Source organism: Choloepus didactylus, chromosome 9 (genome assembly GCF_015220235.1).
Source record: "Choloepus didactylus isolate mChoDid1 chromosome 9, mChoDid1.pri, whole genome shotgun sequence".
Taxonomy (NCBI): domain Eukaryota; kingdom Metazoa; phylum Chordata; class Mammalia; order Pilosa; family Megalonychidae; genus Choloepus; species Choloepus didactylus.
In genome coordinates, this window is record NC_051315.1 from 66723330 (window position 1) to 66748874 (window position 25545).

Sequence of the window (25545 nt, forward strand, 5' to 3'; positions counted from 1 at the left end):
TCAGCCCACAGTCCTGACAATTCTAACACAGAACAATCCATCCTTCCCTCTGCCTTCCTAAATAAGCCCTTTGGAACCATGCGTTATCTTCAAGTCATCTGGTAGACCATTCACCGTCAATGAAATAGGCTTTCATTCATTGGTTCTTTCTTTCTGGGCACCATATCTACCAATCCATGGGCAGTCATAAGATAAAGGGGTCAGGAAGTGCAGATCAAGTTCTTCTGAAGCACAGAAAGATGACTGTTGAAACAACAGCTCCCATTTAGCCAAGATTTTATTTTTTATTCAATTCAATTTATTAAATATTTATGGAACATTCATTGTCCTAAACTAAGTTCCCTCAAAAATTAGGACAGCGTGAATGATAGAAAAGGGAACTGTAGCAGGTAAGGTTGAGAAGCAAATACAAGAAGTTGCGTTTCTAAGTTAACCAGTTCACAAAGAGACATGGCCATGTGGGATAGACTAGATGGAAAGCTTTACCATGGAATACTCTATCCAGGGGTGGGAAAGACAGAGAAATTATCTACCAGCTCCCTCCCATCTCCTGTATCCTGGGACCACAAAAAATTAGTTGCTATCACAGCATCTAGAGTGGATGAAGAGATACAGAGCTCTGCAGAGACAGGTGAAGTCCAGATATTCTGAAGTGGTACATATGAGGTGTCTAATATACTTATGTGCAAGGAACTGTCTGGTATACTATCTAGTCAAACATAACTATCAAAATTATAATTTACATAATTATAATTATGTAATTTACATAATTTATATAATGTAAATTATATAATTTACATATGATGAAATATATCCTACCTATATTTTCAAATCATTACTGTGAGTAAAATACCTTCTGAAAATTTAGGCACTGATAGCACCTAAATACCAATTGGTATCATCTTTCTGATATTCATATTCTATTAATTATTATTTATTAGATATTAATATTAATATCTCATGCTTACTCAATTCATAGGGCTAGATGACTTCCTGTGCTCTGCTTTATGGATACATGGCACTGGCATAAGAAAGAAAAACCCTGGCCAGTCTATTTAACTAGCCATGTATTATTCTCAGAAAAAAGTGCTCCCTTGACTTCTTTGAGTAACCCTGTTCTTTAGTGAACCAGTAAGCACCTGGTGTGAGGTCTTGCATTCCTAATTGCCCTAGTGATGTTAAAATAAACAAAAACCTGGAAGCCACATATGAAACTTACAAAGTGATTCATATCTTCGATAACCGATCTGAGTTTACCTGATAAAAATTTTGAAATTTTTAATTTGTTTATCCACAAGTTTTTGCCCTTCCTGTCTAATCAAGACTTTTAAGTTAAAATAAAATTTACCACCTTCAACAGCCTTAACAGCAATTATTTCTTAAATATACCAGCTACCAAACATTCTTAAACATATTGATTTGAACAAATTTAGGCTTTCATTCATTCATTTAACACATATTTTTGAGCACCTACTATGTGCCAGAGAACCTGTGAATAAGGTAGACTTAGTCCCTCTCCTGATGGCACAGGGAAGACAGACTTCAAACTAATAATTATAAAAATGAATCTTTAGTGGGGGGACTGAGGAAAGCTTCTTGTGGGAAATAGACATCCAAGATAAGACCTGAATTAACTCGTCAGCAAGGAGTTCCACACAGAAGCAATATATACATGAAGTCTTATGGGCAGGAAGAAATTAATCGAGTTCCAGGAATAAGAAGCCCAGGGACACTAGAGATTACCAAGCAAGGGGAAGAGTGCCAAAAAATGAGATGAGATAGAAGAGGTGTGCAAGGGTCAAATCACACACACCCTTGTAAGTCACACAGAGAATCTTGGATTTTATTCCTTGTGCTATAGGAAGTCATTGAAGGATATTAAGCAAGAGGGTAACATAAACAGATTTGCATTTATAAAAGATCACTTTGGTTGCTATGTAGAAAATGGATTTGGTGGGGTTAAAATTTGATCATTTAATCCTCACAAATAATCCCAAAGGATGAGTACTATTATTATCAGCCCATTTTGCAGCTTTGGAAATTAAGATAGTTTCTTTGAAGCCAGGTCACTTAAATTGGATCCCTTGCTCTTAATCATGCTGCTATACTGCTGACCTGCAATCATTGTCCCTTGCTAAATACAAAAATAAAAATTAAAAAAAGACCATTTACATATGTATGTATGGAATAAAAAAATAGGTAAAAGAAAGTTATATGTGTAGTTATTGTAAACCACTGCTGCTATATTGACCTTTCTTTACCCCTATATCCCAAACTGAAGCCCAAGGAAGCCAATTTCATATGACAAACATAAGTAAAAGTGCTTTGAGTTAACAGAGGTAATTGCAGGTTTCAGTAATCAAAGCAAGGTCATGTAAGCTATAGAAATTGAGCTGGGCTTTGAAAGATAGGTAGGAACTGCTGAACTAGCAGAACGGAGTAAAAATGTTTTAGATGATCAGAACAACGTCATGGATAGAACCACAATTAGTATTTGTTCTAAGCTTTAAAAAGTTAGAAAGCAATTTCATAAAGCCTATCTCCATTAAATCTTACAACCCTGTATAGTTTTTAAAATAAATATATCATTTTTATTGTTTTAAAATTGAAAATAAATGAATATATATTTGAAAAGAGTTCAAACAAAAAAGAAAAATACAGATTAAAAAGTAGGAGTTTCCCTTAATTCTTTCCACAAATTCCATCCCTGCACCCTTTCCCATATGTAAAGCTTGATCTGCATCTTTTCAGATCTTTTACAGTGCATTTATACACACACACACAGTCCCTGCATGTACAGAAAAATGGGTTGGGGTGGGAAGGCTGATTAGAAATACATATGCCAGCAGCTATAAGGAGAGAAATCTTAGGGAAAGAACTGAGATGTTTGAGAACAAATTTTCCAAATTTATTTTGTGACAGCCAATGTAACTCATACATCATTGTTGGAGTTGTATTATGTTCTACAACCTATTTTTCAGGTAAAATAGGTTGTAGAACTTGGAAGAAACAAGACTTTAAAGTACTTTAGTCCCCAACCTAAAGAATTTGGAGTTTTTTTTCACTAGCAATGAGAAGTCATTGAGAACTGTCGACCATGAAGTGATATGACATAATTGATGTTTTAGGAAGATTCATTTGGCAGCAATGGGTAAGATTACTTAGAGGGGATAAACTCTGAAATTATGGAGACTAATTAAGAGGTTACTGAATTCTTAAGGCAAATATTCTGAAGGAAATAATCTTAAATAAGATCAAAGGTGTACAAGTATTTTCACCAATGTTATATAAAAGAAAAAAAAGTTTTTAAAACATGCAAACTACCAAAATATCCATAAACAGGAAAGCGGTTAAGTAAATTATGGTATCCCCAATTCAAGGAGATTTCTAGAAGCCATTAAAAATTATGTTTTTGAAAAATACTTAGTGGCATGTAAAATGCCGGTAGTACAATGTTGAATGGAAACACTGTTACAAAACTGTATATTAGTTTGACCTCAATTATATAGAAATTTCCTTAACAATAGTATCATGATTCTCTTGCCTTAGAAAAAGATCAATAGTTAGAATAAATGTTTTTCTGTTTATAACGCTCTGCTTTGAGTATATAAGTTAGAGAAAACTTTCACTAATATTATTAGTATGACTTGGCTAAAGGAATGTTTTGATATTCATTATCAGTTCAGTTTTATCTCCCTAAGCATGAAAAAGGAGTTGAAACAATAATAAATGAAACCCCACTTCTTTGAGTGAGTCTTAGGAGTAAATAAATAAGCCAATGAGAAGTAAACTCCACTTCTAATGTAATAACGCTAACCAGCTCATGACCACCTGCAACGCCGATGTTTAAAAACAAAAACAAAAATTATACATCTGGAAAGAAATAAATCAAAGTGGCAGCAGTGGTTATCAGTGGGAAATGGTACTATGAGTGATTTGTTTCCTTGTTATAGTAATGAGTATGCATCACTTTGATAATTAGGGAAATATTTTTTGTTTAATTGGGTTTGTTTGTTTAAATAAAGGAGCAAGTGCTTAAGGTTGTCAAGTGCAGCAAAAGAGAAACCAGAAAAGATCCAGAAGTGCCCTCTGACAGGAAATAAAGGCTTGATAAGTTACAGCTTACAGTATATTTACTTCATAGAATTTTAAATAAAGAGAATTGTAGACATTTTAGGAATTAAAGAACAAAGGAGATAACTTTTCTTGGGCTTTTCCCAAAGACTTTGTATGGCATAAAGTAGGAAAGTAAAATGGAGCCTCCTAAATTATCAGTCTATTTTCCATTTTCAGTTAAAATAGTCAACAGGTAAATTCCATTTTGCCAGAAAATTTCTATTTCTATTATTTAAGTTGCTAAACTAAATGGTAATGAAAGAAAATTTTACAGTGCCTGATATGGCCAGAATTAAACCAATCACGGCCCACAGTATTCATGATGAATTGACTACAAGCTGCCTCTACTTCCTCCAGGAGAAATGGACATCTTTGGACCACGCCCTTGACAACTCAAACAAGAATTTCCCCGGATAATTATGTAAAGCTCAACCAACAGAGTATCAAATAAAATTAAATGTAAATCAGACATGCTTTTATTTCACTAATTAAAAAGTAACAATTTAGGTTTATACTACAATCCATAAGGCACTGGTTTCCAGATTAGCAAAGAATACATAATAAGAACATAGAGAGGGATTAACAAGAAAATTTCACATTGTATATGTGTTTTTGAAGTCTTTGACATGTTCATGTTTTTTCTTATCTCACACTAGAAGCATAGTCCTCCTAATTTCTTTTTAAATCCCTGCATTGCTAAAACTGTTAAATTAAACTTCCTTTGGCCCATTGGCTTTATCAGAAAAAAAAATTTAACAAACGTTCATTAACCAAATATTCCCTGAAATGCACTTGTTAAATAAATAGATGTTGAAAATTATCCATTTATTTCACCTATGGAAATTTACAATTCATTCCCAGTGTTGTCAGTTACCCATTCTTCCTCAAAGCCTTCTCTACCCAATAAAAGATCAAAAGTCATAATATCTAAATATTAAAACACCATTAACCTAAAGGTTCTTACTCATCTTTTCTAAATTCCATTTTCAAGCACAAAGCCTAAAAATGGATTTAACACTGCTAAAATTCAAAACAGAATGTGCCAACTAAAGCATGCTTAGAGAGATCTTTAAGGATACCAATTCTATTCCATGTATATGTTCAGCAGCATGATTATATGTATTTAGTAGCCTATAGCTGTCCTGAAAATCTTGTACAAATATGACTGTAACTTGAGTTTTCCCAGACCTCCCCAACATGGGAATACAAACACAATCATACTAATAATTAGAACCCAGATTCTTCTGACTCTCACCTCTACCCAGCAAGGACCTCAACAACCTATAAAAGTTTCTCAAGTTCTTCCGGAAATCTAGGTGCTCTCTGAAGCCAGGTCCTTCTGAACTCAAGTATGCTCATGACTAATTGCCCTCTTGCAAGGCATCTGCTACTGCTCTCTCAGACAACCACTGGGCACTTTCACTTCACCAGGCTCCACCGCCAGGTCACCAAGCAGGCAAGTCTCTGCCAGAAGGCAATACTGCTCTTATGCCACCAGGGGTGCCAAAGAGGTGAGGTAGGACATTGATGTCGCCTGACAGTGGTCCAACCTAAACAAACGTTAATGTTATACTCTATTAGAAGGTTCCAAAGCAGTAATACTTGTATACCTATGAACTCTAGATTTTGTTTGTGCTTTGATTTTTATAGCAAATTTGCTCCTCGCAGGAACCAGACCTCTAGTCAGGAGTGCCAGGCTTCTCCTTTCTTTAAAATGAATCATCTCCTTGGAGACTCCCCAGCCCTCCACACTTTTACAAATTTTCTTCTTTAGGTGCTATCTCAGGAGTTTATAAGATGTAACCAGGCATATTTAAACCCTCATCCCGGCTCAAGATGAGAGCCTCCACATATAGCAATCACATATACTAGAAGTCTAAAGAAAAGTGCTAACTTTGGAAGGAAAAAAATGCATATTTTATTTCCTCTAGAAAATCTCTCTTTAGTTAATGTCTCAGCTTTATTGTTTTGAGAGAAACAATATTTTTGATTAGAGCAAGTCATTAGATTTTTTCCTCTGCTATAAAATTTTGCCAAAATAATTTAAGGCATGAATCCTTAAAACTCCCATTTGCTTACTCTCACAGAGAAAATGAGTATTTAAGCCAGGCAAACAGAGCCACTGATATTTAATGGTGTCATAAATGGTCTGCAAAATATTTTAACCCATTGGTGTCTCTCTTGGCCCTTATAAGGAATGAAGAAGGAGTTTAAGGATGCTTTTCTAAGATTAGTAAGTAACATACACAAGAGTTCTAGTAACTTTCCTCTGTTTCACCTGATAATTTTCACCTAGCTGAATGCAAATGCAAGAAAAAATTGATAATGGGCCTCAAGAGAGTTGTTTTTCTCTGCTGATCTCTTCATTTCTATGTCCTTACAGCCCCTGCACTACAGTTTTTCCCATTGGTTATCACTCTTAGCAATGGCAGACAGCCTTACCATTCCATAATTCATTTTAAGATTAAGAGTTCTAAAACACGATACCAATCCTTCCTTTATCCCCTCGCATGTTTAACTGCTCTCTGATTCTGGGTGAATATGTTTGGGCTATGTGTTAGCAAGAAATCCTGACTCTGTCAAAGAAGAATCCTTTGCAAAGCAGAATCTCCTCTCTTTCCATTCTCAAAGTTTTGGTTCACATTTTGAGAGGCAGTATAGCATTGTAGTCAAGAGCACAGACAATGAAAACGATCACACAGGCTCAAATCCAGCTTCCTGACAGCTGTGTGACCTTGGGCAAGTTACTTAAACTCTCTGGACTCCAGTTTCCTCATTTTTAGAATGGGTTGATGATAATAATAGGATCTATCTCACAGGGTTATTGTTAGGCTTAAATGAGTAACACATATACAGCAGTTAGAAGAGTGGCTGGTACATAATAAGTATTCATTTTTGCTATTAAAACTCCAGAACTACTCTGTTTAGGATGGAAGGAAGTGAAGCAGACATGAATTTAAGTAGGACACCAAATGCCATTATCACACCATAAATCTAAAAGCACTCTCTGGGTATTTGGTCAGTGGCTATTGAGTGACAATGAGCTAGAAACCCTCTGAACTTCAGCCCCTCATCTATAAAATGGCACTAACTGAAAAGATACATGTAAACTACAAACTAATTGAAAAGATACATGTAAAAGATACATCCAAATTACCTGGCACTCAGTAAACATTAACAGTAGCTGTGAAGCATATGTAAAATAATCTGCAATTACGTCTGCATTACAGGAGTATTATGAGATAACATAGGTGGAGTAATAATTATTTAATATTTATTAAACAAGGGGTTAATACATAGTTGCCTTTCTCTCCACACTTTCCTTTTAGAGCCCATGTAAATACATATCATCTATTCTTGAATTGTCTTTGCCTTTCCCTCCCTTGCCAGCTAGACTCAGAAGTTCAAAGAATGGAGAGAGCAAATGATTGTGTAAACTCAACCTACCACCAAGACCCTCAGCATACCTATAACTGATAAGCAATCTTTACTGAAAGTGAGGATTTATTTGGCTAATTCTAGTTGGAAAAAAGGTAGTTGAGTTTCTGGCAAGCAGCAGACTAGGTATCAGGACTAGCCCTCCCAGGTAATGACTAAAAATAATAGTTAAAATATAAAAACATCTTTTTGAATGCATCCATATTCTAGCAAAAGAGTAAGGAATATCTAAGGAAGGTAGCACTGAACTTGGCTTCATCCTCAGGGCATTTGCTGAACCCAGTGAACTTGAGCAAATTTTCATGATCTTGGAGACAAAGCCCAGCGACCACCCAAGTTGGAATGTCCTGTATTAGAACCCTCATAAAACTGGGGCCCAAAAGGATATACTCAGTGAAAGAGGAGACTAAAATAAACTAACCACTACCCCCATCTCAGGAGATTACATAGAAACTAATAGTCTCAAAACTTGGCAGTAAATAGAGTTTGGGAGAATTATACCTCGAGAATTTGAAACCACGAGCTGGCCTTCAAACAAGTTTGCAACACAAATTCACACTTGTGAAGCAGTCTTTAAAAAAAAAACCTTAAGTCAATAATTTTATATAAAGTGGTCCTGGACTGGTAATGCCTCAAGTGCCTAATAAAAGCAAATGCAAATCCTTTGTGGTAGGAGCCTCTTTGAACACAGGAACAAAGAATCTCCATGGATAAATTTCCTAGGAAAACTGAGCAACTCAGCATCAGAATTACTACACATACAAGGAATCAAGGCCAGCAGAAACAAAAGAAAGATAATCAGACCCCAAAACTTCATATATTTTAATTATCAGATAAAGAAAATTTACAAGTATGTTTACTCCTAGAAACAAAAAGCAAGTAACAATTGAAATTAAACACTCAATAGACTGATCTAACAGTAAATAAGATACAGGGTAATAGAATTTGTGAACTAGAAGACAGATTAAAGAAATCATCAAGAATGAAGGTCAAGAACTCAGCAAAGTTGCAGGGTACAAAAGCAACACAAAAATCAGTTTGTTTTTATACATTAGCAATGAATAACCCAAAAAGGAAATCAAGAAAACAATTCCATTTACGATAGCATCTAAAAGAATAAAATACCTAAGAATAAATTTAACAGAGGATATAAAAGACTTATACACTAAAACTACAAGACATTGCTGAAAGAAACTAAAGAAGATCTAAATAAATGGAAAAGCATCATGTTTATGTTTTTGAAGACTTAATATTGTTAAGACATTAATACTACCCAAAGCAATCTCCAGGTTCAATGCAATCCCAATCAAAATTCCAGAAGCTTTTTGCAGAAATGGGAAAGTAAATCTTAAAATTCATGGAATTTCAAGGGATTAGCCAAATAACCAAAACAACATTAGAAAAGAAGAACAAAGTTGGAGACTCACTTTCTGATTTCAAAACTTACTACAAAGCTACAGTGATCAAAACTGTGTGGTACTGGCCTAAGGACAGACACATGGACCAATGCAATAGAATTGAGAGTCCAAAAATAAACCCACACATCTATGGTCAATTGATTTTTGACAACAGTATCAAGCCCACTCAATGGGGAAACAATAACCTCTTCAATGAATCATGCTGGGAACACTGGGTATCCATATGCAAAAGAATGAAATTGGGACCCCTACCTCACGCCATACACAAAAATTAACTCAAAATAGATCAAAAACCTAAATATCAGAGCTAAAACCATAAACTCCTAGAAAAAAAGAAATGGGGTAAATCTTGATGACCTTGTATTTGGCAATGGATTTTTAGATATGACACCAAAAGCAGAGGTGACAAAGGAAAAAATTGATAAATTGGACTTTACCAAAATTTAAAACTTTTGTGCATCGAAGGACATTATGAAGAAAGTGAAAAACAACATACAGATGGGAGAAAATAGCTACAAATCATATATCTGATAAGGGTTTAACATTCAGAATATATAAAGAACTACTACAACTCAGAAAGACAAACAACCCAATTTAAAAATAGGAAAAGACTTGAATAGACATTTTTCCAAAGATTTACAAATGGCCAGTAAGCACATGAAAATGTGTTCAGCATCATTAGCAATTAGGGAAAAGCAAATCAAAAATATAATAAGATACTACTTCATTCCCTCTAGGATGGCTACTATTAAAAAATGGAAAATAACAATTGTTGGCAAGGATGTGGGAAAATTGGAGCCCTTATGCACTGCTAGTGGGTGGTAAAATGGTGCAGCTAATAGTTAAACAAAACTACTATTTGACCCAGCATTTTCACTCCTAGGTATGTATCCAAAAGAACTGAAAGCAGAGACTCAAACAGATACTTGTACACCAATATCCATAACATATTATCCACAATAGACAAAAGAGGGAAACAACCCAAGCATCCATCAACAGATGGATAAACAAAATGTTGATACATACATACAATGGAATGTTATTCAGCTATTAAAAGGAAGAAGTTCTGATACATGCTACAACATGGATGAACCTGGAAGAGATCATATTGCGATAAATAAGCTAAACACAAAAGGACAAATATTGTGTCAGTTCACTTATGTGAAATATCTAGAATAAGCAAAATCATAGAGCGAAAAAGTAGATTAGAGATGACCAGAAACTGGGGGCAGAAAGAATGGAGAGTTATTACTTAGTGGGTGAAGAATTTCTGTTTTTGAGTGACGAAAAAGTTTTGGTAATGGATGGTGGTGATGGCTGCACAACATCAAACTGTTGAAGATGGCAATTTTATGATATATATATATATATATATATATATCCACAATTTTTAAAATTAATACATTTAAAAGAATGAAGGACAAAAGAATTTTTTAAATGAAAGAAAGCTTATATTAATTAGGGTAAGCTATAGCACACGGACAAAAAGACCAAAATACAAAATGGTTCAAACACAATAGAAATTTCTTTCCCTTCCACAGAAGAGTCCAACCTGGGTGATCCTAGTCTGTTAGTACAGTAATTCAGGGACTGGAGTTCTCTCCACTTCATAGCTCTGCCAGCCTGTGAGCCTAGGACCTCTCCTTTGTCTGTACTTAGCTGGCATAACGGGAAAGAGCATAGAGAGGACACATCCAAAAAAAAAAAAAAAATTAGAGCTGAATACAAAGAAAATATTACATATCAAAACTTACATTATAAAGAGACTGTGGGGAGTCTGAGCCAAAGGGCTAGACTCGTGCAACTGCTTTGAGTCTCCAGTAATGGCTGGGAAATTTGAGTCTTAAAGCTGCCTTCCCTCCCTAACTGTGTGGGGCACACCCCCACCTTGAAGGCTGGCTGCACCAACTACACACGGAAATTTGGATTGGATAACCACAAGATTCAAACCCCCACTCACCATACAGACGAAGTTGGGGAGAACTGACTTGAGGGTAATAGGTGGCCCAAGGGCGACATCTGCTGGTAAGTCAGGGAAGGTACACTCCATCAAGCTGTAGCTCTGACAAATTATAGATAATTGTTCAAATAAGTCCGCATATCCTAAAAGAACCCTATCAAGTTCAGCAAATGCCAAGAGGCCAAAAACAACAGAAAATTATAAAGCATATGAAAAAACCAGACGATATGGATAACCCAAGCCCAAGCACCCAAATCAAAACATCAGAAGAGACACAGCACCTAGAGCAGCTACTCAAAGAACTAAAGATGAACAATGAGACCATAGTATGGGATACAAAAGAAATCAAGAAGACCCTAGAAGAGCATAAAGAAGACATTGCAAGACTAAATAAAAAAATGGACGATCTTATGGAAATTAAAGAAACTGTTGAGCAAATTAAAAAGATTCTGGACACTCACAGTACAAGACTAGAGAAAGCTGAACAACGAATCAGTGACCTGGAAGATGACAGAATGGAAAATGAAAGCATAAAAGAAAGAATGGGGAAAAAAATTGAAAAAATCGAAATGGACCTCAGGGATATGATAGATAATATGAAACGTCCGAATATAAGACTCATTGGTGTCCCAGAAGGGGAAGAAAAGGGTAAAGGTCTATGAAGAGTATTCAAAGAAATTGTTGGGGAAAACTTCCCAAATCTTCTAAACAACATAAATACACAAATCATAAATGCTCAGCGAACTCCAAATAGAATAAATCCAAATAAACCCACTCCGAGACATATACTGATCACACTGTCAAACACAGAAGAGAAGGAGCAAGTTCTGAAAGCAGCAAGAGAAAAGCAATTCACCACATTCAAAGGAAACAGCATAAGACTAAGTAGTGACTACTCAGCAGCCACCATGGAGGCGAGAAGGCAGTGGCACGATATATTTAAAATTCTGAGTGAGAAAAATTTCCAGCCAAGAATACTTTATCCAGCAAAGCTCTCCTTCAAATTTGAGGGAGAGCTTAAATTTTTCACAGACAAACAAATGCTGAGAGAATTTGCTAACAAGAGACCTGCCCTACTGGAGATACTAAAGGGAGCCCTACAAACAGAGAAACAAAGAAAGGACAGAGAGACTTGGAGAAAGGTTCAGTACTAAAGAGATTCGGTATGGGTACAGTAAAGGATATTAATAAAGAGAGGGAAAAAATATGACAAACATAAACCAAAGGATAAGATGGCTGATTCACGAAATGCCTTCACGGTTATAACGTTGAATGTAAATGGATTAAACTCTCCAATTAAAAGATATAGATTCGCAGAATGGATCAAAAAAAATGAACCATCAATATGTTGCATACAAGAGACTCATCTTAGACACAGGGACACAAAGAAACTGAAAGTGAAAGGATGGAAAAAAATATTTCATGCAAGTTACAGCCAAAAGAAAGCAGGTGTAGCAATATTAATCTCAGATAAAATAGACTTCAAATGCAGGGATGTTTTGAGAGACAAAGAAGGCCACTACATACTAATAAAAGGGGCAATTCAGCAAGAAGAAATAACAATCGTAAATGTCTATGCACCCAATCAAGGTGCCACAAAATACATGAGAGAAACACTGGCAAAACTAAAGGAAGCAATTGATGTTTCCACAATAATTGTGGGAGACTTCAACACATCACTCTCTCCTATAGATAGATCAACCAGACAGAAGACCAATAAGGAAATTGAAAACCTAAACAATCTGATAAATGAATTAGATTTAACAGACATATACAGGACATTACATCCCAAATCACCAGGATACACATACTTTTCTAGTGCTCACGGAACTTTCTCCAGAATAGATCATATGCTGGGACATAAAACAAGCCTCAATAAATTTAAAAAGATTGAAATTATTCAAAGCACATTCTCTGACCATAATGGAATACGATTAGAAGTCAATAACTATCAGAGACTTAGAAAATTCACAAATACCTGGAGGTTAAACAACACACTCCTAAACAATCAGTGGGTTAAAGAAGAAATACCAAGAGAAATTGCTAAATATATAGAGACGAATGAAAATGAGAACACAACATACCAAAACCTATGGGATGCAGCAAAAGCAGTGCTAAGGGGGAAATTTGTAGCACTAAACGCATATATTAAAAAGGAAGAAAGAGCCAAAATCAAAGAACTAATGGATCAACTGAAGAAGCTAGAAAATGAACAGCAAACCAATCCTAAACCAAGTAGAAGAAAAGATATAACAAGGATTAAAGCAGAAATAAATGACATGGAGAACAAAAAAACAATAGAGAGGATAACTATCACCAGAAGTTGGTTCTTTGAGAAGATCAACAAGACTGACAAGCCCCTAGCTAGACTGACAAAATCAAAAAGAGAGAAGACCCATATAAACAAAATAATGAATGAAAAAGATGACATAACTGCAGATCCTGAAGAAATTAAAAAAATTATAAGAGGATACTATGAACAACTGTATGGCAACAAACTGGATAATGTAGAAGAAATGGACAATTTCCTGGAAACATATGAACAACCTAGACTGACCAGAGAAGAAATAGAAGACCTCAATCAACCCATCACAAGCAAAGATATCCAATCAGTCATCAAAAATCTTCCCACAAATAAATGCCCAGGGCCAGATGGCTTCACAGGGGAATTCTACCAAACTTTCCAGAAAGAACTGACACCAATCTTACTCAAACTCTTTCAAAACATTGAAGAAAATGGAACACTACCTAACTCATTTTATGAAGCTAACATCAATCTAATACCAAAACCAGGCAAAGATGCTACAAAAAAGGAAAACTACCGGCCAATCTCCCTAATGAATATAGATGCAAAAATCCTCAACAAAATACTTGCAAATCGAATCCAAAGACACATTAAAAAAATCATACACCATGACCAAGTGGGGTTCATTCCAGGCATGCAAGGATGGTTCAACATAAGAAAATCAATCAATGTACTACAACACATTAACAAGTCAAAAGGGAAAAATCAATTGATCATCTCAATAGATGCTGAAAAAGCATTTGACAAAATCCAACATCCCTTTTTGATAAAAACACTTCAAAAGGTAGGAATTGAAGGAAACTTCCTCAACATGATAAAGAGCATATATGAAAAACCCACAGCCAGCATAGTACTCAATGGTGAGAGACTGAAAGCCTTCCCTCTAAGATCAGGAACAAGACAAGGATGCCCGCTGTCACCACTGTTATTCAACATTGTGCTGGAAGTGCTAGCCAGGGCAATCCGGCAAGACAAGGAAATAAAAGGCATCCAAATTGGAAAAGAAGAAGTAAAACTGTCATTGTTTGCAGATGATATGATCTTATATCTAGAAAACCCTGAGGAATCAACGATACAGCTACTAGAGCTAATAAACAAATTTAGCAAAGTAGCAGGATACAAGATTAATGCACATAAGTCAGTAATGTTTCTATATGCTAGAAATGAACAAACTGAAGAGACACTCAAGAAAAAGATACTGTTTTCAATAGCAACTTAAAAAATCAAGTACCTAGGAATAAACTTAACCAAAGATGTAAAACACCCATACAAAGAAAACTACATAACTCTACCAAAAGAAATAGAAGGGGACCTTAAAAGATGGAAAAATATTCCATGTTCATGGATAGGAAGGCTAAATGTCATTAAGATGTCAATTCTACCCAAACTCATCTACAGATTCAATGCAATCCCAATCAAAATTCCAACAACCTACTTTGCAGACTTGGAAAAGCTAGTTATCAAATTTATTTGGAAAGGGAAGATGCCTCGAATTGCTAAAGACACTCTAAAAAAGAAAAACGAAGTGGGAGGACTTACACTCCCTGACTTTGAAGCTTATTATAAAGCCACAGCTGCCAAAACAGCATGGTACTGGCACAAAGATAGACATATAGATCAATGGAATCGAATTGAGAATTCAGACATAGACCCTCAGATCTATGGCCGACTGATCTTTGATAAGGCCCCCAAAGTCACTGAACTGAGCCATAATAGTCTTTTCAACAAATGGGGCTGGGAGAGTTGGATATCCATATCCAAAAGAATGAAAGAGGACCCCTACCTCACCCCCTACACAAAAATTAACTCAAAATGGACCAAAGATCTCAATATAAAAGAAAGTACCATAAAACTCCTAGAAGATAATGTAGGAAAACATCTTCAAGACCTTGTATTAGGCGGCCACTTCCTAGACTTTACACCCAAAGCACAAGCAACAAAAGAGAAAATAGATAAATGGGAACTCCTCAAGCTTAGAAGTTTCTGCACCTCAAAGGAATTTCTCAAAAAGGTAAAGAGGCAGCCAACTCAATGGGAAAAAATTTTTGGAAACCATGTATCTCACAAAAGACTGATATCTTGCATATATAAAGAAATCCTACAACTCAATGTCAATAGTACAGACAGCCCAATTATAAAATGGGCAAAAGATATGAAAAGACAGTTCTCTGAAGAGGAAATACAAATGGCCAAGAAACACATGAAAAAATGTTCAGCTTCACTAGCTACTAGAGAGATGCAAATTAAGACCACAATGAGATACCATCTCACACCGGTTAGAATGGCTGCCATTAAATAAACAGGAAACTACAAATGCTGGAGGGGATGTGGAGAAATTGGGACTCTTATTCATTGTTGGTGGGACTGTATAATGGTTCAGCCACTCTGGAAGTCAGTCTGGCAGTTCCTTAGAAAACTAGATATAGAGTTACCATTCGATCCAGCGATTGCACTTCTCAGTATATACCCGGAAGATCGGAAAGCAGTGACACGAACAGATATCTGCACGCCAATGTTCACAGCAGCATTATTCACAATTGTCAAGAGATGGAAACAACCCAAATGTCCTTCAACAGATGAGTGGATAAATAAAATGTGGTATATACACACGATGGAATACTACGCGGCAGTAAGAAGGAACGATCTCGTGAAACATATGACAACATGGATGAACCTTGAAGACGTAATGCTGAGCGAAATAAGCCAGGCACAAAAAGAGAAATATTATATGCTACCACTAATGTGAACTTTGAAAAATGTAAAACAAATGGTTTATAATGTAGAATGTAGAGGAACTAGCAATAGAGAGCAATTAAGGAAGGGGGAACAATAATCCAAGAAGAACAGATAAGCTATTTAACGTTCTGGGGATGCCCAGGAATGACTATGGTCTGTTAATTTCTGATGGATATAGTAGGAACAAGTTCACAGAAATGTTGCTATATTACGTAACTTTCTTGGGGTAAAGTAGGAACATGTTGGAAGCTAAGCAGTTATCTTAGGTTAGTTGTCTTTTTCTTACTCCCTTGTTATGGTCTCTTTGAAATGTTCTTTTATTGTATGTTTGTTCTCTTTTTAACTTTTTTTTCATACAGTTGATTTAAAAAAGAAGGGAAAGTTAAAAAAAAAAAAAAAAAGAAAAACAAGGGGAAAAAAATATGTAGTGCCCCCTTGAGGAGCCTGTGGAGAATGCAGGGGTATTCGCCTACCCCACCTCCATGATTGCTAACATGACCACAGACATAGGGGACTGGTGGTTTGATGGGTTGAGCCCTCTACCATAAGTTTTACTCTTGGGAAGACGGTTGCTGCAAAGGAGAGGCTAGGCCTCCCTATGGTTGTGCCTAAGAGCCTCCTCCCGAATGCCTCTTTGTTGCTCAGATGTGGCCCTCTCTCTCTGGCTAAGCCAACTTGAAAGGTGAAATCACTGCCCTCCCCCCTACATGGGATCAGACACCCAAGGGAGTGAATCTCCCTGGCAACGTGGAATATGACTCCCGGCGAGGAATGTAGACCCGGCATCGTGGGACGGAGAACATCTTCTTGACCAAAAGAGGGATGTGAAAGGAAATGAAATAAGCTTCAGTGGCAGAGAGATTCCAAAAGGAGCCGAGAGGTCACTCTGGTGGGCACTCTTACGCACACTTTAGAGAACCCTTTTTAGGTTCCAAAGAATTGGGGTAGCTGGTGGTGGATACCTGAAACTATCAAACTACAACCCAGAACCCATGAATCTCAAAGACAGTTGTATAAAAATGTAGCTTATGAGGGATGACAATGGGATTGGGAAAGCAATAAGGACCACACTCCACTTTGTCTAGTTTATGGATGGATGAGTAGAAAAATAGGGGAAGGAAACAAACAGACAAAGGTACCCAGTGTTCTTTTTTACTTCAATTGCTCTTTTTCACTCTAATTATTATTCTTGATATTTTTGTGTGTGTGCTAATGAAGGTGTCAGGGATTGATTTAGGTGATGAATGTACAACTATGTAATGGTACTGTAAACAATCGAAAGTACGATTTGTTTTGTATGACTGCATGGTATGTGAATATATCTCAATAAAATGAAGATAAAAAAAAAAAAAAAAGCTGATAAAGAGCCCAGACTTCAATTAGAAATATGAATGAAGCAGATCTGGTTAAGACTAGGGCAAATCAGGCCAAAGAGTTAAGGTTGAAAAAAAAAAAAAAAGAAAAAGATTCTGGATACACACAGCACTAGATTCGGGGAAGCCAGAAAAGACTAAGTGAACAGGAAGAGTGCAGAATGGAAAGTGATAGTACAAAAAAAGAATGGAGAAAAAAATAAAAAAATTTGAAATGGATCTCAGGGATATGATGGACAACATAAAGTGCATAAATATAAGAATAGTTGGTGTTCCAGAAGGGGAAGAGGAGGGTAAAAGTCTAGGAAGAGTATCCAAAGAAATTGTTGGGGAAAACTTCCCAGCCATTATAAACAACATAAATACAGAAATCATAGACGTCCAACGAACTCCAAACAGAATAAATCCAAATAAACTCACTCCAAGACATAGTCTGACCACATTGTCAAATGCTCAAGAGAAGGGGCAAGTTCTGAAAGCAGGAAGAGAGAAGCAATTCACTACATACAAGGGAAACAACATAAGACTAAGTAGTGACTACTCAGCAGCCACCATGGAGGCAAGAAGGCAGTGGTATGACATATTTAAAATTCTGCAAGAGAAAAATTGCCAGCCAAGAATTCTTTATCCAGCAAAGCTCTCCTTCAAATTTGAGGGAGAGCTTAAAATCTTCACAAACAAATGCTGAGAGAATTTGCTAACAAGAGATGTGCCCTACTTGAGATACTAAAGGGAGCCCTACCAGCAGAGAAACAAAGAAGAGAGAGGTATGGAGAAGTGTTCAGAATTAAAGAGATCTAGTAAGGGTACATTAAAGGAAATAAAGAGAGAGAGGGAAAAAAACATATCTGACAAACAAAAACCAAAGGATAGGATGGCTGATTGAAGAAATGCCTTCACAGTAATAACATTGAATGTGAATGGATTAAACTCCCTAATTAAAAGATATAGATTGGCAGAATGGATTAAAAACTATGAACCATCAATAGGCTGCATACAAGAGACTCATCTTAGACATTGGGGACACAAAGAAATTGAAAGTGAAGATGGAAAAAAATATTCCATGCAAGCTACAGCCAAAAGAAAGCAAGAGGAGCTAAGATGGCAGCATAGAGAGGAGTGGAAGACTGTTGGTTCCCCCCGGAACAATTCATAAATAACCAAAAAACTAGTAAATAATCTGGAATAACTGCAGGGAGTCAAATGTGACTGTCCACTTATCATCCACCAACCTGAATCAGGAGGAATGCCCGAGATCGCAGTACAAAATCTGTAAGTAAAAACTGAGGACCTGCGCTGAGAGCGGAGAGCCAAGAGCCGAGAGCCCCTCCCTCATGGAAGCCTCGCAGTGCTAGAGAGCAGCACTCTCTCAGCCCAGCTCCAACTGGGGTTTTAATGTTAACTGCTCAATACAGACAGCGAATCCTCAACAAGCAGACAGAGACTTTTAGTGACAACTGACTTTGGGAGAGTCGGTGACATATCTGTCTCAGGACGGGGAGCCCATAGGATCCGGTGCTCTCTCTGGCTGACAGGTGAATCTCAAAGCTTTCTATCCCTTTCTCTCTCTGTGGAGAAAGTCTCAGCCATTTTCAGCCAACAGCACTTTGCAGTAAAGACAGCCTCAGCCATTTTAAAATCAAAACAATTTGGTCAGCAGAGTCAGAGAAACAAAGAACTTATTGATATGCAGTGACCTCTCTGGAGGGGGCATAACTTCCCAAGAGGAAAGGGAGGGGCCCAGCTCTACTGCCTGCCTTACTGAAACCAGACCCCAAAGCCTGGGGGAGGAGAGCCACAGGCCACACCCTCTTATACCAGCCAGTGACAGGCTGACAGATGCACCTGCTGGGCAGAAAAGCACAGGTGTATCAATCCTCTAAGAAAAACCATCAAGGAAACCAGAGACTGAATATTTCCTCCTTCTGGGACCTGAGCCTGTTCTCATCTGGGAAAACCTGATTGGGGTGGCCTAGGAGGTCAGATGCATAGACAACAGAAAACTACAACCTACACCAAGAAAAACAAAGTTATGGCCCAGTCAAAGGAATAAACGTACACTTCAACTGAGATACAGGAATTTAAACAACTAATGCTAAATCAATTCAAAAAGTTCAAAGAAGATTTCACAAAAGAGATAGAGGCAGTAAAGAAAACACTGGGCATACATAAGGCAGAAATCAAAAGTTAAAAAAAACAACTAGTAGAATCTATGGAAATGAAAGGCACAACACAAGAGACGAAAGACACAATGGAAACATACAGCAGCAGATCTCAAGAGGCAGAAGAAAACACACAGGAACTGGAGAACAAAACACCTGAAAGCCTACACACAAAGGAGCAGATGGAGAAAAGAATGAAAAAATGTGAGCAACGTCTCTGGGAACTTGAGGATGAAACAAAGTACAAGAACATATGTATCATCGGTGTCCCAGAAGGAGAAGAGAAGGGAAAAGGGGCAGAGACAATAATAGAGTCAATAATCAATGAAAATTTCCCATCTCTTATGAAAGACATAAAATTACAGATCCAAGAAGCACAGCGTACTCCAAACAGAATAGATCTGAATAGGCCTATGCCAAGACACTTAATAATCAGATTATCAAATGTCAAAGACAAAGAGAGAATCCTGAAAGCAGCAAGAGAAAAGCAATCCATCACATACAAAGGAAGCTTAATAAGACTATAGGTGGATCTCTCAGCAGAAACCATGGAGGCAAGAAGGAAGTGGTGTGATATATTTAAGATACTGAAAGAGAAAAGCCGTCAACCAAGAATCCTATATCCAGCAAAGCCGTCCTTCAAATATGAAGGAGAGCTCAAAATATTTTCTGACAAACAGACGAGAGAGTTTGTGAACAAGACACCTGCCCTACAGGAAATACTAAAAGGAGCACTACAGAGTGATAGAAGACAGGAGTGCGTGGTTTGGAACACAATTTTGGGAGATGGTAGCACAGCAATGTAAGTACACTGAACAAAGATAACTGTGAATATGGTTGAGAGAGGAAGGTTGGGAGCATGTGAGACACCAGAAGAAAGGAGGAAAGATAAAGAATGGGACTGTGTAACTTGGTGAAATCTAGAGTGTTCAACAATTGTGATAAAATGTATAAATATGTTCTTTTACGAGGGAGAACAAGCAAATGTCAACCTTGCAAGGTGTTAAAAATGGAGAGGCATTGAGGGAGGGATGCAACAACATAAACTAGAGACTGTAACTAACAGAATTATTGTATTATGCTTCCTTTTAATGTAACAAAGGCGATATACCAAGGTAAATGCAGATAAGAGGGGGGATAGGGGAGGCATGTTAGACACTTGACATTGGTGGTGTTGTCTGACTCTTTACTTTGATTTAAGGTTATTTTTCCTTTTGCTACTTCCTAGCTGTCATTTTTTTCCTCTTTCTTTTGCCTCTCTACCTTCTTTGACTCTCCCTCCCGCCTTGTGGAAGAAATGTAGATGCCCTTATATAGATAGTGGTGAACACATAAATATGTGACCATACAGAGAACCATCGATTGTTTACTTAGGATGGAATGTATGGTGTGTGAACAAAACTATCTTAAAAAAAAAAAAAAAATGGGTTGATGACAAAACCTCGAGGGCTACATACTGAGTGAAATAAGCCAGACCATAAGGACAAATATTGTAGGGTCTCACTGATAAGAACTAATATGTAAACTCATAGACATGAAATAAGAGGTACCAAGATATAGGACGAGGCTTAAGAATGGGGAGCTCTTGCTTACTATGAGCAGAATGTTCAATTAGGATGAACTTAAATGTTTGGAAATGAACAGAGGTGTCGTAGCAAGATGTGAGAATAACTAACAGTGCCAAATGGTGTATGAATGAGGTGGAAAGGGGAAACTCAGAGTCATATATGTCACCAGAAGGAAAGCTGGAGGTCAAAAGACGGGAATGTATAAAACTGAATCCTATGGTGGGCAATGTCCATGATTAGCTGTACAAATATTAGAAATCTCTTCCATGAACCAGAACAAATGTATGACAATACAACTGGAAGTTAATAATAGAGGGGAATATAGGGGAGAAATATATACCTATTGCAAACTATATACTACAGTTAGTAGTATTTCAACATTCTTTTGTAAACAGTAACAAATGTACTATACCAACACTACGAGTCAATAATTGAGGGGGATTGGTTAGGGATATGGGAGGATTCCAGTTTCCTTTTCTTTTTTCATCTTTCACTTTATTTCTTATCTGGAGTAATGAAAAGGTTTTAAAAATTGAACAAAAATTAAGTGTGGTGATGGATGCACAGCTGTATGAGGGTACCAGGGGCAACTGATTGTACACTTTGGATCTTTGGATAATTGTGTGGTATCTGAACAATCCCAATAAAAATTAAAAAGGAAAAAAAAAAGAAAGAAAATCAGAAACAATATTCAGAAACTACATGGCATCTTATAAGCGCTCACTCAATGGAAGCTATTGTTATTTCTTCAGTTACATACAGTGATAATTTAAGGAAAACATACCTGCCTCCCTGTGACCACCAGTGGGAATAAAAATGACTGTGGTTTTGACACAAGGGCGGAGAGAGTTTTGTAGGGTTGGAAACAAGTTTGCAAAGATACTTGCTTCTCCTTCTGGCAGGCAGCTTTGTGACCCAACCCAAGACAGCAAGGGCCTGTACTACCCAATTACCTTATTTTCAATTACTTTTTCAAGTGCATTCAATTTGACCTGAACTCTTTTGTGCCGGTGAAACCTTTGATGCTGCAGCTTCAGCCTTGAATTGCAAAAGTGCAGCCCCAAATCTCCTGTTCTCTTCCTATTTTCCTTTGGGGTTCAAAAGGAGAAGGGACATTTTTGATCATAATTGAAAGTATTACTCATATCTGAGTAAGACAGTAAAGTTTGGAATTGTTGCAAGAAAATATATGAGCCTATTATGTTGAAAACATTTCTATATCTTTGATTCTAAAAGTAAAATATACTCAATGGAGAAAAAATTAAGACAATATGGAAGACTAAAAAGAAAATTAAAACCAACTGCAATTTGAAAAAAGAAGGGAAAGTTAAAAAAAAAAAAAAAAAAAGAAAAAAAGACAAACAAGGGGAAAAAAAAAAAAAAAAAAAAAAAAAAAGATGTAGTGCCCCCTTGAGGAGCCTGTGGAGAATGCAGGGGTATTCGCCTACCCCACCTCCATGGTTGCTAACATGACCACAGACATAGGGGACTGGTGGTTTGATGGGTTGAGCCCTCTACCATAAGTTTTACCCTTGGGAAGACGGTTGCTGCAAAGGAGAGGCTAGGCCTCCCTGTATTTGTGCCTAAGAGTCTCCTCCTGAGTGCCTCTTTGTTGCTCAGATGTGGCCCTCTCTCTCTGGCTAAGCCAACTTGAAAGGTGAAATCACTGCCCTCCCCCCTACGTGGGATCAGACACCCAGGGAAGTGAATCTCCCTGGCAACGTGGAATATGACTCCCAGGGAGGAATGTAGACCTGGCACCGTGGGACGGAGAACATCTTCTTGACCAAAAGGGGGATGTGAAAGGAAATGAAATAAGCTTCAGTGGCAGAGAGATTCCAAAAGGAGCCGAGAGGTCACTCTGGTGGGCACTCTTATGCACACTTTAGACAACCCTTTTTAGGTTCTAAAGAATTGGGGGTAGCTGGTGGTGGATACCTGAAACTATCAAACTACAACCCAGAACCCATGAATCTCGAAGACAGTTGTATAAAAATGTAGCTTATGAGGGGTGACAATGGGATTGGGAAAGCCATAAGGACCAAACACCACTTTGTCTAGTTTATGGATGGATGTGTAGAAAAGTAGGGGAAGGAAACAAACAGACAAAGGTACCCAGTGTTCTTTTTTACTTCAATTGCTCTTTTTCACTCTAATTATTATTCTTGTTATTTTTGTGTGTGTGCTAATGAAGGTGTCAGGGATTGATTTAGGTGATGAATGTACAACTATGTAATGGTACTGTAAACAATCGAAAGTACAATTTGTTTTGTATGACTGCGTGGTATGTGAATATATCTCAATAAAATGATGATTAAAAAAAAAAAAAAAAAAAAAAAAAAAAAAAAAAACCAACTGCAATCCCAAAAAAACAAAAAAAGAAAGAAAGAAAGCAGGAGTAGCAATATTAATATCAGAAAAAATAGACTTTAAATGCAAGGATGTTATAAGAGACAAAGGTTACTATATGCTAATAAAAGGGACAATTCAACAAGAAGAAATAACAGTTATAAACATCTATGCACCCAATCAAGGCGCCCCAAAATACATGAGACAAACATTGGCAATACCAAAGGAAGCAACAGATGATTCCACAATAATTGTGGGAGATTTCAATACATCACTCTCTCCTATAGATAGATCAACCAGACAGAAGACCAATAAGGAAACTGAAAACTGAAACAATCTGATAAATGAATTTGAATTAACATACATATATAGAACATTACATCCCAAATCACCAGGGTACACATTCTTCTCTAGTGCTCACAGAACTTTCTCCAGAATAGATCATATGCTGGGACATAAAACAAGCCTCAATAAATTTAAAAATTTGAAATTATTCAAAGCACATTCTCTGACCACAATGTAATGCAGTTAGAAGTCAATAACCATCAGAGACTTAGAAAATTCACAAATACCTGGAGGTTAAACAACACACTTCTAAACAATCAGTGGGTTAAAGAAGAAATAGCAAGAGAAATTGCTAAATATATAGAAACAAATGAAAATGAGAACACAACATATCAAAACTTATGGGATGCATCAAAGGCAGTATTGCGGGAGAAATTTATAGCTCTAAATGCATACATTAAAAAGAAAGAAAGAGCTAAAATCAAAGAACTAATGGAACAACTGAAGAAGCTAGAAAACGAACAGCAAACTAAACCTAAACCAAGTAGAAGAAAAGAAATAACAAGGATTAAAGCAGAAATAAATGACACAGAGAAAAAAAAAACAATAAAGAGAATAAATAACACCAAAAGTTGGTTCTTTGAGAAGATCGACAAGATTGACAAGCCCTTAGCTAGACTGACAAAATCAAAAAGGGAGAAGACCCAAATAAACAAAATAATAAATGAGAGAGATGACATTACTATGGATCCCAAAGAAATTTAAAAAATTACAAGGATACTATGAACAACTGTATGCCAACAAAATATATAATGTAGAGGAAATGGACAATTTTCTGGAAACACATGAACAACCTAGACTGACCAGAGAAGAAACAGAAGATCTCAACCAACCAATCATAAGCAAAGAGATCCAATCAATTATCAAAAACCTTCCCACAAATAAATGCCCAGGGCCAGATGGCTTCACAGGGGAATTCTATCAAACTCTCCAAAAAGAACTGACACCAATCTTACTTAGACTCTTTCAAAACATTGAAGAAAACAGAGTACTACCTAACACATTTTATGAAGCTAACATCACACTAAAACCAAAACCAGGTAAAGATGGTATGAGAAAGGAAAACTACAGGCCATTCTCCCTAATGAACATAGATGCAAAAATTCTCAACAAAATACTTGCAAATCAAATCCAAAGACACATTAAAAAAATCATACACCATGACCAAATGAGGTTCATTCCAGGCATGCAAGGATGGTTCAACATAAGAAAACCAATCAATGTAATACAACACATTAACAAATCAAAAGGGAAAAATCAAATGATCATCTCAATAGATGCTGAAAAAGCATTCGACAAAATCCAGCATCCTTTTTGGATAAAAACACTTCAAAAGGTAGGAATTGAAGGAAACTTTCTCAATATGATAAGGGCATATATGAAAAACCCACAGCCAGCATAATACTCAATGGCGAGAAATTGAAAGCCTTCCCTAAGATTAGGAACAAGACAATGTCACCACTGTTATTCAACATTGTGCTAGAAGTGCTAGCCAGAGCAATCTGGCAAGACAAAGAAATAAAAGGCATCGAAATTGGAAAGGAAGAAGTAAAACCATCATTGTTTGCAGATGATATGATCTTATATCTGGAAAATCCTGAGAAATCGATAACACAGCTACTTGAGCTAATAAACAAATTTAGCAAAGTAGCGGGATACAAGATTAATGTACATAAGTCAGTAATGTTCCTATACACTAGAAATGACCTAACTGAAGAGACACTCAAGAAAAAGATACCACTCTCAACAGCAACTAAAAAAATCAAGTACCTAGG

General features: G+C 36.7%; 1 pseudogene; it reads left to right on the forward strand.

Moving 5' to 3' along the window:
* The first annotated feature begins 364 nt into the window (after nt 1–364).
* Nucleotides 365–25545, forward strand: part of LOC119543758 — a 30184-nt pseudogene continuing 5003 nt past the window's right edge.